At 41.5% G+C, this 16551-nt stretch overlaps 1 pseudogene; it reads right to left on the bottom strand.

Annotated features, from left to right (window-relative positions):
• Positions 1–872: 872 nt before the first annotated feature.
• Positions 873–9560, bottom strand: LOC112425733 (cytochrome c-like; annotated as a pseudogene).
• Between the last annotated feature and the right edge of the window lie 6991 nt (positions 9561–16551).

Genomic DNA, 16551 nt, shown 5'->3' with positions numbered 1-16551 from the left:
GTTCTTCTATTTGTTTGTGTCCTCTTTTATTTTGTTGAGCAGTGGTTTGTATTCTGCCTGAAGAGGTCCTTCACATCCCTTGTCAGTTGGATTCCTAGGTATTTTATTCTCTTTGTAGTAATTGTGAATGGGAGTTCACTCATGATTTGGCTCTCTGTTTGTCTCTTAATGGTGTATAGGAATGCTTGTGATTTTTGCACATTGATTTTGTATCCTGAGTCTTTGTTGAAGTTGCTTATCAGCTTAAGGAGATTTTGGGCTGAGACAATGAGGCTTTTGAAACATACAATCATGTCATCTGCAAACAGGGACAATTTGACTTCCTCTTTTCCTAATTGAATATCCTTTATTTATTTTTCTTGCCTGATTGCCCTAGCCAGAACTTCCAACATTATGTTGAATAGGAGTGGTGAGAGAGAGCATCCTTGTCTTGTTCTGGTTTTCACAGGGAATGCTTCCAGTTTTTGCCCATTCAGTATGATATTGGCTGTGGGTTTGTCATAAATAGCTCTTATTATTTTGAGACACATTCCATCAAGACCTAGTTTATTGAGAGTTTTTAGCATGAAGGTCTGTTTGTCATCATCCTGATACCAAAGCCTGGCAGAGACACAACAAAAAAAGAGAATTTTAGGCCAATATCCCTGAAGAACATCGATGTGAAAATCCTCAATAAAATACTGGCAAACCGAATCCAGCAGCACATCAAAAAGTTTATCCACCATGATCAAGTCGGCTTCATCCCTGGGATGCAAGGCTGGTTCAACATATGCAAATCAATAAACATAATCCATTACATAAACAGAACCAATGACAAAAACCACACGATTATCTCAATAGATGCAGAAAAGACCTTCGGTAGTGGCCAGTTATTACTCATTAGTAGCATTTTTGAGATAAGCTTAGAAGTCTGCCCTTTCTGCCTTCTTGATGCCAGTGAAGATCATTTTTGTTCCAGGAATGTACTTCTTGGGATTCTCCAAATACTCCATCAGTGTATCCTCTCCCCAGGTGATGCCTTTGTTCTTATTGGCATCTGTGTAAGAGAATTCAACAGCCTGACCTGTCTTCCATCCAAAGAGGTCATGGAGGTCTGGCCCAGGCTTGTGCTTGACTCCCTCTTCCACAGTGTGGCACTGGGCACACTTTTGAGCAAAAATCTTCTTGCCTTTCTCAACATCACCCACATTTAATTCTCTCTTTCATTGCTGGCACTATGAAGTTTCCCGCTGGGAAGCCAGATGTCCTGCCCTTTCTCTGACATACTATTCATTTAGTCATATCATGTACTTTAATGCTTTATATTTACCTTGATTTTTATCTTTTTTTCATTTTTTCTGTTTTCTTTGCAAGTACTTTAGTTTTTGTTTTTCTGTTTCTCCTTCTACTGTTTTATGTGTTTTATGCTTTATCTATTCTTTAAAAATTTTTAAATTTACAATAGACAAATAACGTAATAAAATTACAAAATTTTAATTTACAGTTGACACATAATAGTTGCACATATTTATAGGTTGTAATGTGATGTTTCAATGCATATATACATAGTATAGTGATCAAATTGGTAATTACCATATCCATCACTTTAAACATATTTATAATTTCTGATAAGTATTAACAACATTCAAAATCTTCTCTTCTAGCTATCTTTTTAATTTTTAATTTTAATTTTTATAGATTTAGCAGGCACAAGTGCAGTTTTGTTACATGGATATATTACCTAACGGTGAAGTCTGTGTTTTCTGTGTAACCATCATCCAAATAGTGTACATTGTACCTATTAATTTTTAGCTATCTTAAAAATTATAATACATTGTTATTTGCTATAGTCGCCGTGCTGTGTAACAGAACAACAGAACTTTTCTTCCTGTCTAACTATAACTTTGTGCCCATCGACCAGCCTCTTCTAGTTTCCCCCACCCCCAACCCCTGTCTCCTCTCCCCAGCTCCAGGTAACCACTATTCTACTCTCTACGTCCATTAAATCATTCTTTTTTTTTTTTTAGATTCCACATATGAGTGAGATCATGCAGTTTTTGTCTTTCTGTCTCTGACTTTTTTTCATTTCATGTTATGTCTTCCAGGTTCATCCATGTTGTCACAAATGGCGAGATATCATTTTGTTTCATAGTTGAATAGTGTGTGTGTCGGGGGTGTGTGTGTGTGTAACATTTTTTTTTTATCCACTCATCATCAAGTGGGCAGTTAGGTTGATTCCATATTTTGGCTATTGTGAATAGTGCTGCAATAAACATGGGTGTACAGATATCTTTGTTTGACATACTGATTCTATTTCCTTTGTATGTATACTCAGTAATGGGATTGCTGGATCATATTGTAGTTCTATTTTTAATTTTTTAAGAAACTTTCATACCGTTTTCCATGGTCGCTGTACTAATTTACATTTCTACCAGCAGTGTATGAGTTCCCTTTTCTTCGCATCCTCACCAGCATTTGTTAATTTTTGTCTTTTTAACTACAGCCATTATAGCTAGGGTGAGGTGATATCTCATTATGGTTTTGATTTTAATTTCTCTGTGATAATTAGTGATGTTGAGCATTTTTTCATGTATCTGTTGGCCATTTGTAGGTCTTCTTTTGAGAGATGTTTATTAAAGTCTTTTGCCATTTTTTAATCTCATTATTTGTTTTTTGCTATTGAGCTGAGTTCCTTATATATTCTGGGTAGTAACTCCCTGCCAGATGCATAGTTTGCAAATACTTTCTCTCATTCTGTAGACTGTTTTTTTTTTTTTCACTTTATTGACTGTTTCCTTTGCTGTGCAGAAGCTTTTAAGTTTGATGTAATCCCATTTGTCTATGTTTGCTTTTGTTGCTTGTGCTTTTGAGGTCTTATTTAAAAAATCCATGCCCAGTCCAATGTCTGGCCTTAAGTGCTTCCCCTACATTTTCTTCTAGTAGTTTCATAACTTGGGGAGCCTACATTCAAATATTTAATCCATTTAGAGTTGATTTTTGTATATGGTGAGAGATAGAGGTTTAGTTTCACGCTTCTGTATGTGTATGTCCAGTTTTCCCAACACCATTTATTGAAGATACTGCCCTTTCCCCAATGTGTGTTCTTGAAGCCTTTGCCAAAAATCAGTGAGCTATAAATGCATGGGTTCATTTCTGGGTTCTCTATTCTGTTCCATTGGTTTATATGTCTGTTTTTATGCCAGTACTGGGCTATTTTGGTTACTATAGCTTTGTAGTATATTTTGAAGTCAGATATTGTAATACCTCCAGCTTTGTTCCTTTTTGCTTGAAATTGCTTTGGCTATTGGGGGTCTTCTGTCTTTCCATATAAATTTTAAGATCGTTTTTCTATTTTTGTGAATAATCTCATTGGTATTTTTATAGGTATTGCATTGAGTCTGTTACTTCTATTCTTTTAATAGTTACCTTTAAATTTTACCATTTATACTTAAACCAAGTTTAATCAATATCTCTAGCTTCCTCCTAAGTGATACAAAGACCTTCTAATGCTTTAATGTCCATCACTACCACCTCTTCCCCACTTACTTATTATTTTTAATAAGTAATTTAGTTCCACCCTTTTATAAATTCCCCCAACTTAGTCACTATTTTTAGTGTTTCATATAGGTAATGGTTGTTTATGCTTATCTAAATTTCACAAATTTCTTTGCCCACTATTTTTTCTTTCATCTAATTCTTCCTTCTGGAGATTATTCTAAAAAATCCTTTAGTGAGGATCTGATTTTACATTTCTGAAAATGTCTTTATTTGGCTCTTATTGTTAAATATTAGTTTGTCAAACACTAATCTTCTAGTTTGACATATTTTCCTTTGGCACTTTGAAAGTATGATTCGCAGGATCTAGAACTAGAAATACCATTTGACCCAGCCATCCCATTACTGAGTATATACCCAAAGGATTATAAATCATGCTGCTATAAAGACACATGCACACTTATGTTTATTGCGGCACTATTCACAATAGCAAAGACTTGGAATCAACCCAAATGTCCATCAGTGACAGAGTGGATTAAGAAAACGTGGCACATATACACCATGGAATACTATGCAGCCATAAAAAAGGATGAGTTTGTGTCCTTTGTAGGGACATGGATGCAGCTGGAAACCACCATTCTGAGCAAACTATCGCAAGAACAGAAAACCAAACACTGCATGTTCTTGCTCGTAGGTGGGAATTGAACAATGAGAACACTTGGACACAGGAAGGGGAGCATCACATACTGGGGCCTGTTGTGGGGTGGTGGGAGGGGGAGAGGGGTAGCATTAGGAGATATACCTAACGTAAATGACGAGTTAATGGGTGCAGCACACCAACATGGCACATGTATACATATGTAACAAACCTGCACGTTGTGCACATGTACCCTAGAACATAAAGTATAATGAAAGAAAAACTTCAAATAAAGAAAGAAAGTATTATTCTCTTATCTTCTGACTTTGTGAAGACTTCTCAAGACTACAAGAGCAGTCTTGAGAAGTCTTCACAAAGGCAGAAGAGCAGTCTTGAGAAGTCTTCTCTTTGTTTATGAGTCATTCCTTTGGAGGTAATCCATCATCTTTGTCTGGCTTCTTTTCAGATATTCTCTATCTTTTTTATCACCATATGTCTATGTGAGGCTTTCTTTGTATTTGTGCTGCCTGGGATTGGCAGGGCAGTTGTAATTCTTGAATCTAATGATTCATGTCATTCATCAACAACAACAAAAAATTATCAGCCATTATTCTTTGGATCTTGCTTCTCTCTCATTTTCTCCATTCTCTCCATCTAGAAATGCAATTATATCTTCTCATTCTGTCTTCCATATCTTTAAATTTCTCCTTTACAATTCCTATCTCTTTCTCTGCTGCTGCTGCATTCTGAGCAGTTTCTTCAGCTATGCATTTCAGATAATGAATTTTCTCTTTATTTCCATCTAATTTGCTACTTAACCCTTCCATTAAATTTTAACATCAATAATTACATTTTTTATTAATGGAAAACTTACTTGGTTCTTTAAAACATTTTATCTAGACTTCCAGTTGAGGAATGATAGTGTAGATTCATTCATTCATCCATTCTCTCCCTGCTGGATGCAACTATAATCCTAGAAACAATGCAAGAGGCAACCAAAAGAGAGCTATGCACGGTGAAAAGAGGATGATGAACTAGTTTGGGACCTAAGGACTTGAGGAAAGATGCAGCAGGGTATCTAACAATCCCCCACCCAACAGAAGAAGTAGACCCAGGCCTATCAGCAATTGACCTCAACCTAGCAACAGGTATCCCAGGTAGATTCATTTCTTTCCCAGATGGAACAGGATTCCCAACGACAACCCCAGGTGAACTTGGCAGCACTGGCAAGGGGGATCAGTGGGGATTCCCTCTGACAATATGTGGACAGTGGAAGCCTCTCCTGCTTCACCATGTCCAAGAACCCCCTCTTTCAGGGAGAGACAATGGGCAACTGGAAGCACCAGCAAGGGGGACCATATCATATCAAACAACCTGGAACTGGAAACCTCTTTGTCTCCATGATCTGAGACTCCCCTGCCCCACCAAGAGATATGGTCCAGGGGCATCAACAGGGAAAATTCCACTGCAACAACCTGTCTGGAGCTGGAGGAACTCTCAGTCTCTCGCAGACAGGGAAATCATGCTGCAAGAAGCACTGGGCCAGGAAACACTGTTCTTCTCCACAGGGCAAGAGATTCCCTTTCATACCAAGCAGCAGGTGGCACTGGTAGCCAGGAGGATCCCACCATAACGAGAGCCTTCTCCCAGATATTGTGCTAGGTTGTAAACATAAAAGAAATATTATATTATTTTAAGTTCTAAACATAAAAGAAAAATTACTAACTTGTACTTAATCTGAATCTAAACTTTCTGCTCCTCAAAAGACATCATTAAGAAAATTTAAAAGTTAGCCACAAACTAGGAGAAAATGTTCACAAAACAGATATCTAACAAAGGACTTGTATCCTGAATATATAAATCTTTATAAATCAGTGGTTCTCAACTGGGGGTGATTTTTGTTCCCTGGGGACAGTTGACAATGTTTAAAGACATTTTTGGTTGTCACAACTGGAGGGGGTATTTTCCTAGTAGAATCTAGTAGGCAGAGGCCAGGGATGCTGTTTAAAGCCCTACAATGCACAGGACAGACCCCCACAACGAAGAATTATCTGGCCCAAAATGTCAATAGTATTATATTGAGAAACCCTGTTATATAAATCAGTAACAAAAAGACAGACAACCCAATTTTTTAATGGGCAAAAAACTTGAACAGATACTTCACAGAAAAACATACATAAATGGCCAATAAGCAGATAAAGGGTGTTCAACATCTTTGGTCTGAAGAAATGCAAATTAAAACCACAAGAAACCACCAAGCAACAACCAGAATGGTAAATAAAAAGTTTAATAATACCACATGTTAGGGAAGATGTGAAACAACTGGATCTTTCATACATGGTAGCAGATACAATGATTTGAAAAGGAGTTTGGAATTTTCCTGTGAAGTTCAACATACACCTACTCTATGACCCAGCTATTCTACTCTTGTATATTTACCCCAAAAATATAAAAATTTATGTCCACAATAAGACTTCTACAAGAATGTTTATAGCATCTTTATTCATAATAGTCCTAAATTTAAAACATCCCAAATGTCCATAATCAACAGGAGAATAAATAAATTGTAGTATGTCCATACAATGAAATACTATTCAGCAATAAAAAAGGGAAAGAAATTCAAAACCATAATGAGGTATTACTTCACAACCATAGGGTGGCCATAATCAAAAAGTCAGATATTAACAAGTGTTGGTGAGGATGTGGAGAAATCAGAACTTCATATGCTTCTGTTGGGCCTCAAAATGGTGCAGCCACTTGGAAAAGAGTTTGGCAGTGCCTCAAGAAGTTAAACACAGACTCACCACATGATCCAGCAATTCCACTCCTAGGTATATATCCAAGAGAAATGAAAATATATGTCCATGCAAAGACTTGTACATGATTATTTATAGCAGCGTTATGCATATTAGTCAAAAGTGGAAACAAAATGTGGTATATCCCTACAATGGCATATTATTCAGCCATAAAAAGGAATCAAGTATTGATACATGCTACAACATGGATGAACCTTCAAAACATTATGCTGGGTGAAAGAAATCTCAACCACAAAAGACCACATGTTATATGATTCCATTTATATGAAATGTCTATAATAGGCAAATCTATAGAGACAAAAAGTAGATTGATTGGTGGTTGCTTAGGCGTGGAGACAGGGGTTGTGGCTGGAGGTTGATGACTAAGGGGTATAGAGTTTCATTTTGGGATGATAAAAACTTTCTAAAATCAATTGTTGTGAAGGTTATAGAATTCTGTGAATATACTGTACTAGAAATCATTGAATTGTACACTTATATGGGTGAATTGTGTGGTATGTAAATCACATCTCAATGTAGCTGTTAGCAAAAAAAGAGAATGAAGTATATGATAAACAAACATGTAGAATATAAAACACGTCATAAAACCAAAAGAAGTAGACCCCAAAGAGTATATACTGTGTTGTTTCATTTATATGAGATTCTAGAACAGGAAAAGTAATACACAGCATCAGAAACCATATCCATCATTGCCTGTGTGGGCCAAGGACTAACTGAAAGTGAAAATGAGAGGACTTTCAAGTGTGATGGAAGTATTTTACATCTTGATTTTGAGTGGTAGAAATAGAGAGCACACATTATTAAAACTCACTGAGTTGTACACTTAGGATATGTGCACTTCACTGTATGTAAATTTTACCTCAGTTAAGAGAAGATACAGGAGACAAGTGACTCAAGAAAGGAAGAGAAGAGAAATAGAAGACAGGAAGAGGGGAGGGGAAGAGAGGGAGAAAGGAGGGAGCAGACTTAGGAGATATTTATAAAATAGAATCTATAGATTTGGCATCTGGTTGGATATAAAGAATCAGGGAGAGAAGGGACTGCAATAAAAAGGTAATAGTCTATAAGAATCCTAACTTTAAAGCCAGATAAATGTATAAGAGACTCCTCCAAGAACTAGCTGTGGGATCCTGGGCAATCATCTTACTTCTCAGAGCCTTCCTTGGTTTATTCATCTGTAAAAATGATAATTCATCTTTCATGAATTTTTATAAGGATTAATGAAATAATACATGTAAAGACCTACAGGAATTCAATTGTGACTCCCAGAGTTCTGACTCGGCCCCTAGACAGGTCCTGCTCTGCCTCTGGAATGAGATAGTGGTCTCAGATACAGGAAGGAGTTGTGGAAGGGATATTCAAAGAAAGGAGCCCAAAGTGAGGATGAGCAGCAGTTTCCCAGCATGCTAAGGGCTGGACTTGGGGCCCAGGACAAAAGTCACTAGATCTACTTTTTTTTTTTTTTTTTTTTTTTTTTTGAGATGGAGTCTTGCTCTGTCGCCCAGGCTGGAGAGCAGTGGCACAATCTCGGCTCACTGCAAGCTCCACCTCCCAGGGTTCACACCATTCTCCTGCCTCAGCCTCCCGAGTAGCTGGGACTACAGGCACCCGCCACCACGCCCAGCTAATTTTTTGTATTTTTAGTAGAGACGGGGTTTCACCATGTTAGCCAGGATGGTCTTGATCTGTGGACCCCGTGATCTGCCCGCCTTGGCCTCCCAAAGTGCTGGGATTACAGGCGCAAGCCACCGTGCCTGGCCTAGATCTACTTTTAGGTGACATCTTCCCACCAGATTCTCAAGCTGGTAGGTGGGATGCTGGTAACAACCTCACTCTTCTAGTTCATAGTCTGAGAGGCATATATCCTCTAAACCTCTTTTCTTACTTCTACCTGGGCCATCAACCTTGGCCTTGGACCCCATTTTTCTGGCTTCGTGGGTAGAGTGGTACTCTCTCTGACAGCAATGGGACATTTCCCTGGGCTCTGTGGGGGAAGCCTACATCTTTTGTATCTGATCAAAATCCTGCTTCCTTTTCCATCCATGTTTTAATGTCCAAAGGTGTGCAAGGCACAGAGGGTGGAAAGTCTGGGCCACCTCTGACCTATCAGAGCTACCAGGCAAAGAGCAATAGAAGCTGAGTCATGGTTTCTGGATTAGCTTTGAGGAATAACTTGGGAAGGGTCATGCTCCTCATGACATGGTTGCTTGGGGATCTTAGGGGTTTTAGACTGATGATTTTTGAGAGTGTAAGAGAAGTCATCCTGTTTCCAGTGTTTTGAACCCCTTCCTTCTCCTATGACTTCCCGCATCCCCAGATGAGCTGAAGTGAGCAGCACCACCTCCCAGTCATGACCCCGAACCTCATCAGTCCCAAGATTTGACTGAGTTTCGTCCTGCCTGTCTCAAGAGAGAGCAACATTCCCGAAGCACTGCAGAGGGGGTGGGGGTGGCTACAAGGAGCTGGAGAAAGTGGCCAGAAATTTGGGATTCTGACAACCTTTCATCAGAAGTCACCTCAGGTGAGGAAAAATAACCTCAGTTACCATGTGGGGGCAGCAGAGGCCGATTAAAAAACCTGGAGCCTGGACTAGGAGCTCCTGGGTTAAAAGGTTTGGATCGGTGGGCAGTCATGTCTGGAGTCTGCTCAGTCCCAGGCCAGCATTACCTCCCTGCAGGCCAGCGCAGACCTGGCCCAATGTGGGGAGGGGGTGCTCCAAAGTGCAGTCAGGGAAGTCCAAGAAAAGGAAAGGTTCCAGGACAGTAGGGCAGCCTTGAAGACCCAAAATGCCATAATAGACAAGTCCAAAGCATGGTAAGGGAAGAGAGTAGTTATTTACATATAATTTTGTTCAGTCCTTACTGTGAGTATGCGCAGAAATCTCTCCCTCCCTAACTGATTCTCACGCAGATACATTCTTCTCCACTTTTGATATTCTTGGCTGACCTCTCCTAGCCTAGAACTCCTGCTCAGAACAGCTACCTCAGCTTCTGTCCCAGATCACCCTAGCAATGACTTTTTCCATGTCCACCATGCTGGCCTTTATTGCCTGGAAGAGCCATCTTCTTACCTTTATGGTCTATGAATTTGGGGTATCTGGATATTGTAAGAATGCAACTCAGGGATTTAGGGAAGAGTGTCATCCTCCCCCTGTGTACACAAGAAGGGTGAGTCATCAGTGATTTCTTGGGGAAGAAGGTGAGGTTGGTAACCAGTGCTAGCTTGATTTGTTACAAAACTCAGAAAACAATGGCTATCTACATTCTACAAATGAGCCTGAAAGCCAGAAAAACTCCAGAAAGACAAAGCTTTACTGGGAAAGTCCAAAAGCAAGCTCAGACTTCAGAGAAGAAAGAGGGAGCCTGTTAACCGACATGTTGGAGTCTGAGATGCCATCCACTCTGGAGACCACATACCTGACAGAATAAACAAACCCAGATATGAGTTTAGACCAACCAGTGAAGGTGCTGAGCATCTCGGAGGAATGTCCTGGAGAAGCCTCACTGTTTTTCCTCCTACGCTTCCATACCCATGTGTCAGGGTCAGACCAACTACGAGTGGTCTCCTGGCTTCCTTCCTGCAGGCCTAGAGACTTTCATCCTTAAAGCTACCATTAACACTCTATCCCTTTGGGTGGGTCATGTCTCTCCTTTGGACTGGGTCAAGAGTGAGAAAAAGCTGCCCTGGCCCTCCCAAAAAGAGAATTCTAAAGACAACCCTCAGGTAAAGGGCTCTACTGGCCATCATGAAGGCAAAACAGGACAGAAGTAACAAAACCAACATGTTGCACATACTAGATTTGGTGAATTGTTACAGTGGAATAAATGTAAAGTGACACAGGATCCACCTTCCAAAGTCTCCAGATAGTTGGAAGTTGGGCTCTATCTCCTGATCCCTTCTACGATGGCCACTGAAAGCTGCTAGGCTTCTTTCCTCTGCACTCTTTGGAGGGAGATCATCTCCCTGTAACCCCCCCACCCACATTTCGCCCAACCCATACCTGAAGCAAGGGCATGCAGGCCTCTTTTCTCTGCATGAGGAATCTGTACTTCAGAGGATGTTCACCCTGGGGAATGAGGAGGAGCACCCAACCCACAAGCCTTTGCTATACATAGAAATCTTCCCCTCTGGGAGTTTCCTCCCAGCAGATAACCAGACTTAATAACCTGCTGGTGAATGTGTCTCAGGCAGCAGAACAGAATAGAAAGACACCATGAGAGAAGAAAAAGGGAGGGCTTATTCTCTCCAACAAAGAACAGTTCAGGGAGGACTAATATGTACTGAGGACCATATATAAGACACTTTAAGGTCATCATGACATTTTTTCTACACAACAACCTTATGAAGTAACTATTTTCCCCCTCCTTTTTTAATTGATACGAAAACTGACTCTGATGCTTTGTGCTCAGAAGTGCTAGGCTGGGTTGTAAACCCAGGCCTTCCTGATTCCAAAGTTTATGCTGTTTTCAAATACCAAAGTGCTGCTTTCTGAAGAGGGTGGGAGCTGATTGAGGCAACTGCGAGATCACTGGACCAGGACCCAAACCACAGGAAGAGAACCACAGACCCTCCAGGAGACAGGACAGCCACAAAGCCGAAGTGTTTTGGCTTTGTGGAGGGTGTATGCCAGAGTATTGCCCTCCCTCCAACACAGAGGCAGTAGAGGAGCAGGTTGTTGGAGAAGACCCCGAGTCCAGGAAACCCAGGTTTTCCTTGGGCCCAGAGTCCCAGGTCACACATGGGTCAGTGTCCAGGGTGACTTGGACTCTAGTGCTCAGTCCAGATTTACTGCCTCAAGACCTCTACTCAGCTCCCTTCTATACTTAGCTCTACTGATGACAGGAGATGAGTCTGACAGTGACTTCACACTGAGTTGTGGAGGATGGAGCTCTTTCCTTACCCCCGGCCCTACCTTTCACCACTTTCAGGAGGCAGTTGCCTCTAGTGTGATGAGACAGGAAGCTACAGAGAGGGGCTTTTTGGCCTTGACAAGCAACCTGCACCAGATCCAGGACCAGGAGCCTTTTGGCCAAGGCCTTGCCCTGCCTGGGAAGCAGACTCCAGAGAGGATCTGAAGAACAGTGCTAGAGGGGTCCCATCTACCCACTACCAGATGGAAAATCTACCTCTGTCTTGACAGGTAGGTCTCATGTTCACCCATTAAAAAGTACTCAGTGAAGAAAGAAGCTGCTTCTCCTGAAAGGAGAAACTCATAGCACTGAAGAGAGAATCTCCATGGAGGAAGCAGCTCTAGTTTTTCCCCAACTCTGGCCCTTTGAATTTCTCCTTTCCCCTTAGGGCCCTAGGTCTCCCTCTGATCTCACCATCGTCACTTCCTTGGTAAAACAGAACTTGGGGGCTCCAAGGTTCAAGCAACGAATATCTTAGGGAGGAGGCATGCAGGAGAGAAGCTCTCATTCCCAGTACTCCCACAGTGAACTCCATGGTAGGGCTTGGTCTCTTTCTTTTTGCCCCTGCTGTCACACACTACACACTACATGCCCCACGGATGTGTCACTCTCTTTTTAAGATTCTGGCCTGAGAGAGGCACAAAGCCCATCTTTGGCTTTCCCTGGGAACAGCAGAGTGAGCAGGAAGCAACTGCACAAAGAACTTTTTGAAGCAGTCTGGGAGAAGGAGAGGGCCATGCCAGAAACCCAAACAGTCCAGCTTTCACAGCACATGTCTCAGAGCCAGCCACAGCCAAGTTTTCTCTGAGACTCACACATTCTGTCTGTACTATATTCAGGCTCCAAAGCAGCAGAAGGCTGACTCCCTTCTCCATTCCTGACCTGTGCTTCCAGGGTAGGCACCTCTTACCTCCAACCTCAGGGAGCAAGTGTTTGAGGGCTGGGTTCCTTCCCTGGCCAGTACTACAGAAACCTGAGTTACAGTCTTCTTGGAGTCCTCCTCAGCTCTGGTTCCCTCTCTGAGGAATGCATTTCTTTTCCAGGTGATCCTTAGGACTCAGTTGTTGATTGATACCATTTATTATCTGACAGTTCAAGTGAGTGCCAACCCCTTACACTGAGGGGTTTGGCTATGACCTTTACAGGCCCCACAGTCTGACAACACTGTAGCCTTATGAGACCTTTAACATCCACATATCAAGAGTTACCCACACATGTACAACAAGGGTCTGATTTCATCAGAGTTGGTATCTCAATTCTCTGTACTGTGAAGTGTGGGGATTTGCATTCAGTCAAAAACAATAACCTTTATTAAAAACTCTTTGGATATACCTGAACCACTGTACTTTCATCCTTGCCATGAGAGGCACAAGGAAATAGCTTTCAATTTAAGCAGGAAAAATGAAAATTGGAAACAAGATTTCCAGTGAATCTTGAAACAGAGAGCTTTGAAAATTAAAGACCCTCTACCTATGGCAATCTTTAACATAGGAAAAAATGGTCCTCCAAAGTATGAACTAGAAGAGAAGCTTCTGTGGGAAGGAAAGAAATGAATGAGGTAATCTCAACGGGACTAAAATCCTAAAGTGCCTTTCTCCATGGCTTTTCCATCCTAGAGGGTGTCTGAATTCCCTTTGCTCAAGCCACCCTCTCTATGCATCAAATCCTAGAATCACAAAACCTTGGATGGCAAAAGCTTTAGAGATATCTTATGGCTATATCACCATAAGCAGTCATTCAACTTCTCCTTAGATATCTGCTTGAAGATACCTTCATTGAGAGGAATTCATTGTCTCTGGAGGCACATGAGAGAATAACCTTCTGTTTCTACATGTTGTGGGTCATGTTTGGTATTAAGACACAGACATGCTAGCAGATTAATTGAGGTAAAGTCATACTCCTCTAATGGAATTGGGATGTTCTCACTTTCTCACTTGAAATGTCTATTAATTAATTAATTCTAAATACGGAGCATCTACACGCTAGGCATTTTGTTTGCAGCTAGAGAAACAAGGGGGAACAAAAACAGACATGGTTCCTGTTCGATGGATTTTGGAGTGTAGTGGGAGAGACAGTGATTAAACAAGGAATCACGCTAACAAGGGTGTAAATGCATCTAAGATAAGTGCTATGAAGAAAGGAAAAGAGTTCTACAAGGGATCTAACAAGGGAACCTGACCTAGCCTGCAAGAACTAGTCGAGGAAACCTTCCCTGGGGAAGTGATGCTGCAATTGGAATCTGAGTATTAAGTAGGATTAGCCAGGCAAAGTGGCTAGAGGTAGGGAGTAAAGAGAATGTTTCAGGCAAAGGAAACAGCATGTGCAAAGGCCCTGTGGCCAAAAAGGCATGGCATTTGGAACTCAAAGGTGGCCAGTGTGGGCCAGGCATGGTGGCTCACACCTGCAATTCCAAAATTTTGGGAGGCCTAGGCAGGAGGATCACTGGAGGCCACTCTCAGGTATTCTTTTAGAGCAACACAAAATGGACTAAGACATAAGATTATTGGCTAAGAGTGACAGGGTGGACACAGGGGTTGGAGGTTTAAGAAAAGAATGGAGAATATTTGAAATAGTCACCCTGGAGAATGAAAAGTACTAAAGAAATTTAGTACCTGCTTGGATTGTGAAGCAATGCTGAAGGCTTGACTGACATTGGTGATTTATAGTGGAACAGGTCCCGTTTGTGACAATGTAGGTGGGTGGCTGAGGTACAGTGGAAGAGATGGGGCAGTTTAGGAACCAGGAAGCCCAGGTGATGGCTGAATCTTAATTTGTACACTGAAGTCCCCTAGGATGATGGCGGGCCTTGCAGTCAGGGGTGGGGAAGCCAGTGAGACAGAAACCAAATCTTTCATTTGGTTTCAGAAGCTGCAGGGTCTGTACACTCCAAGCTCTGGAGTAGTGGTGAGCCTAGAGGTAGCCATCTCGGTACCTTTGTGGTCTAGAGTGGGATGGATCCTAGGGTGAGGCCACTCTGTCAACTTAGGGATAAGGTCAGATTCCTCATATTAGAAAGTAAAAGTGAAAGGGCCCAAGGTGGGTTAAAATGTGAACATTTACTTCTCTTGGTTTTGACTGAGAAGATATTATAATATCTAGGAGGAATCTCCTGGGTTTAAGTCCATGTCTCAGCCCCATCTCTCCCAGCTCACCCACAGCTGCCAAACAATCAAGAAGTTGAAAATGTTATTTGGTGTTTGAATCTTGGCAATTACCCAGAATCACTAAGTTTATTCTGAGAAGAGATCAAGTAGTCATGAACTCCGGAACCAGACTGCATGTACTCAAATTCTGCCTTCGCCACTTGCCAACTGCATGACCTCAGACAAGTGACTTAACCTGTCTGTACCTCAGTTTCTAGAAAATAGAGACAATGGTAGCTCTACCCCACATAATTGTTGTCATAGAGGGTTAAGTGGCTTAAAATATGTAAATACTTAGAACAGTACCTGGTGCATGTTCATTTTTATTGTTATTGACTCTCTCCCAATTCACTCAATCTCTCTCTCATTCACTCAATCACTTGATACTACCCTGCTTGTTGGAATCTCCCTGGCTCTGAACCCTAACCTGAATAACTACTTTTGATCCTTCCCCTATGCAGGTTCTTTCCCAGATCTGTTTATCTCTAGACCAAATAAGCTTGGGGCCTTCAAATGTTCCTCGTATGATGTGACCGCTAGTGCACTAGCCCAGTGACTCACCTTTGGGCATCTTGCATCTTGTCATTGTATCCTAGCTTAAATGGGTTGTCCAGAATGGAGCACAGTGCTCCAGGTAGGACATGACAAGTGTAGGGAAGGGCAGAACCATCTCTTCTCTTGTTCTGGTTCTCTACTTCCATTAATGCAGCCTAAAATCTAATTACCTCTGTTGGCAGCACCATCACTCTGTTGGCTCACATTGACTTCACAGTCAAATCAAGGACTTTTTCACATGTGCTGTTGTTAAACCAGGCAGGGCTCTTCTATCCTGTGCTAGAGGAATAAACCCAGCTGTAGTTGCTAGGAGAAAGTCAAGTCTAGTAGCCAAAAGCCCAGTGTCTTAGGGATTTAGTTCAGGCAAGCAATTGGTGGTTAGGGTTCGTGGCAGATGCTACTCATTGCCTGCCTAATAATGATTTTTCTCTTCTTCCTTACTTATAGAATCCCAATTTTGTTCAGGGCAGCAGTGTGCCCAGCTAAAAGTACTGGATTTCCCAGCTTCCTTTGCAGCTAGGAATGTCCATATGACATGGCTCTAGTCAGAGATGTAGGTGGATGTCACTGGAGTGGATGTTGCATTTGGAATAAAAATGTAGAAGATCCTTTGTCCTTAGCCTTCTTGCCCTCTAGCTCTTTCCCTTCTTCTTGTCTAGAATGCAGACATGAGGCTTAGAGCTGCAGCAGCCATGTTGTGACCACGAGGCAAAAAGCAAGTGGATGAAAGCCTACCTTAAGATGGTGGAGATGAAAAACCAGGGTCTTGATGGCATCATTGAACTGCCACATCAGTCCTATCTGGGCCATCTGTCAAGGAAATTTTTTGTTGAATGAGACAAATAAACCTCTGTCTGTTTAAGCCACTATTGTAGAGTTGTCTGGTATTTGCAGCCAAAAAATATTCCTAATTAACATAGTAACCCTACATAACAGAAAAACTGGGGTTCCAAATGGAGGACAAACATGACTATAGGAATCCAGAAGGGGAAGATATGTAGAAATATAAGCGGGCA

The sequence above is a fragment of the Macaca nemestrina genome, chromosome X (genome assembly GCF_043159975.1).
Source record: "Macaca nemestrina isolate mMacNem1 chromosome X, mMacNem.hap1, whole genome shotgun sequence".
NCBI classification, from domain to species: domain Eukaryota; kingdom Metazoa; phylum Chordata; class Mammalia; order Primates; family Cercopithecidae; genus Macaca; species Macaca nemestrina.
This window is presented reverse-complemented; position numbering and strand designations above follow the sequence as displayed.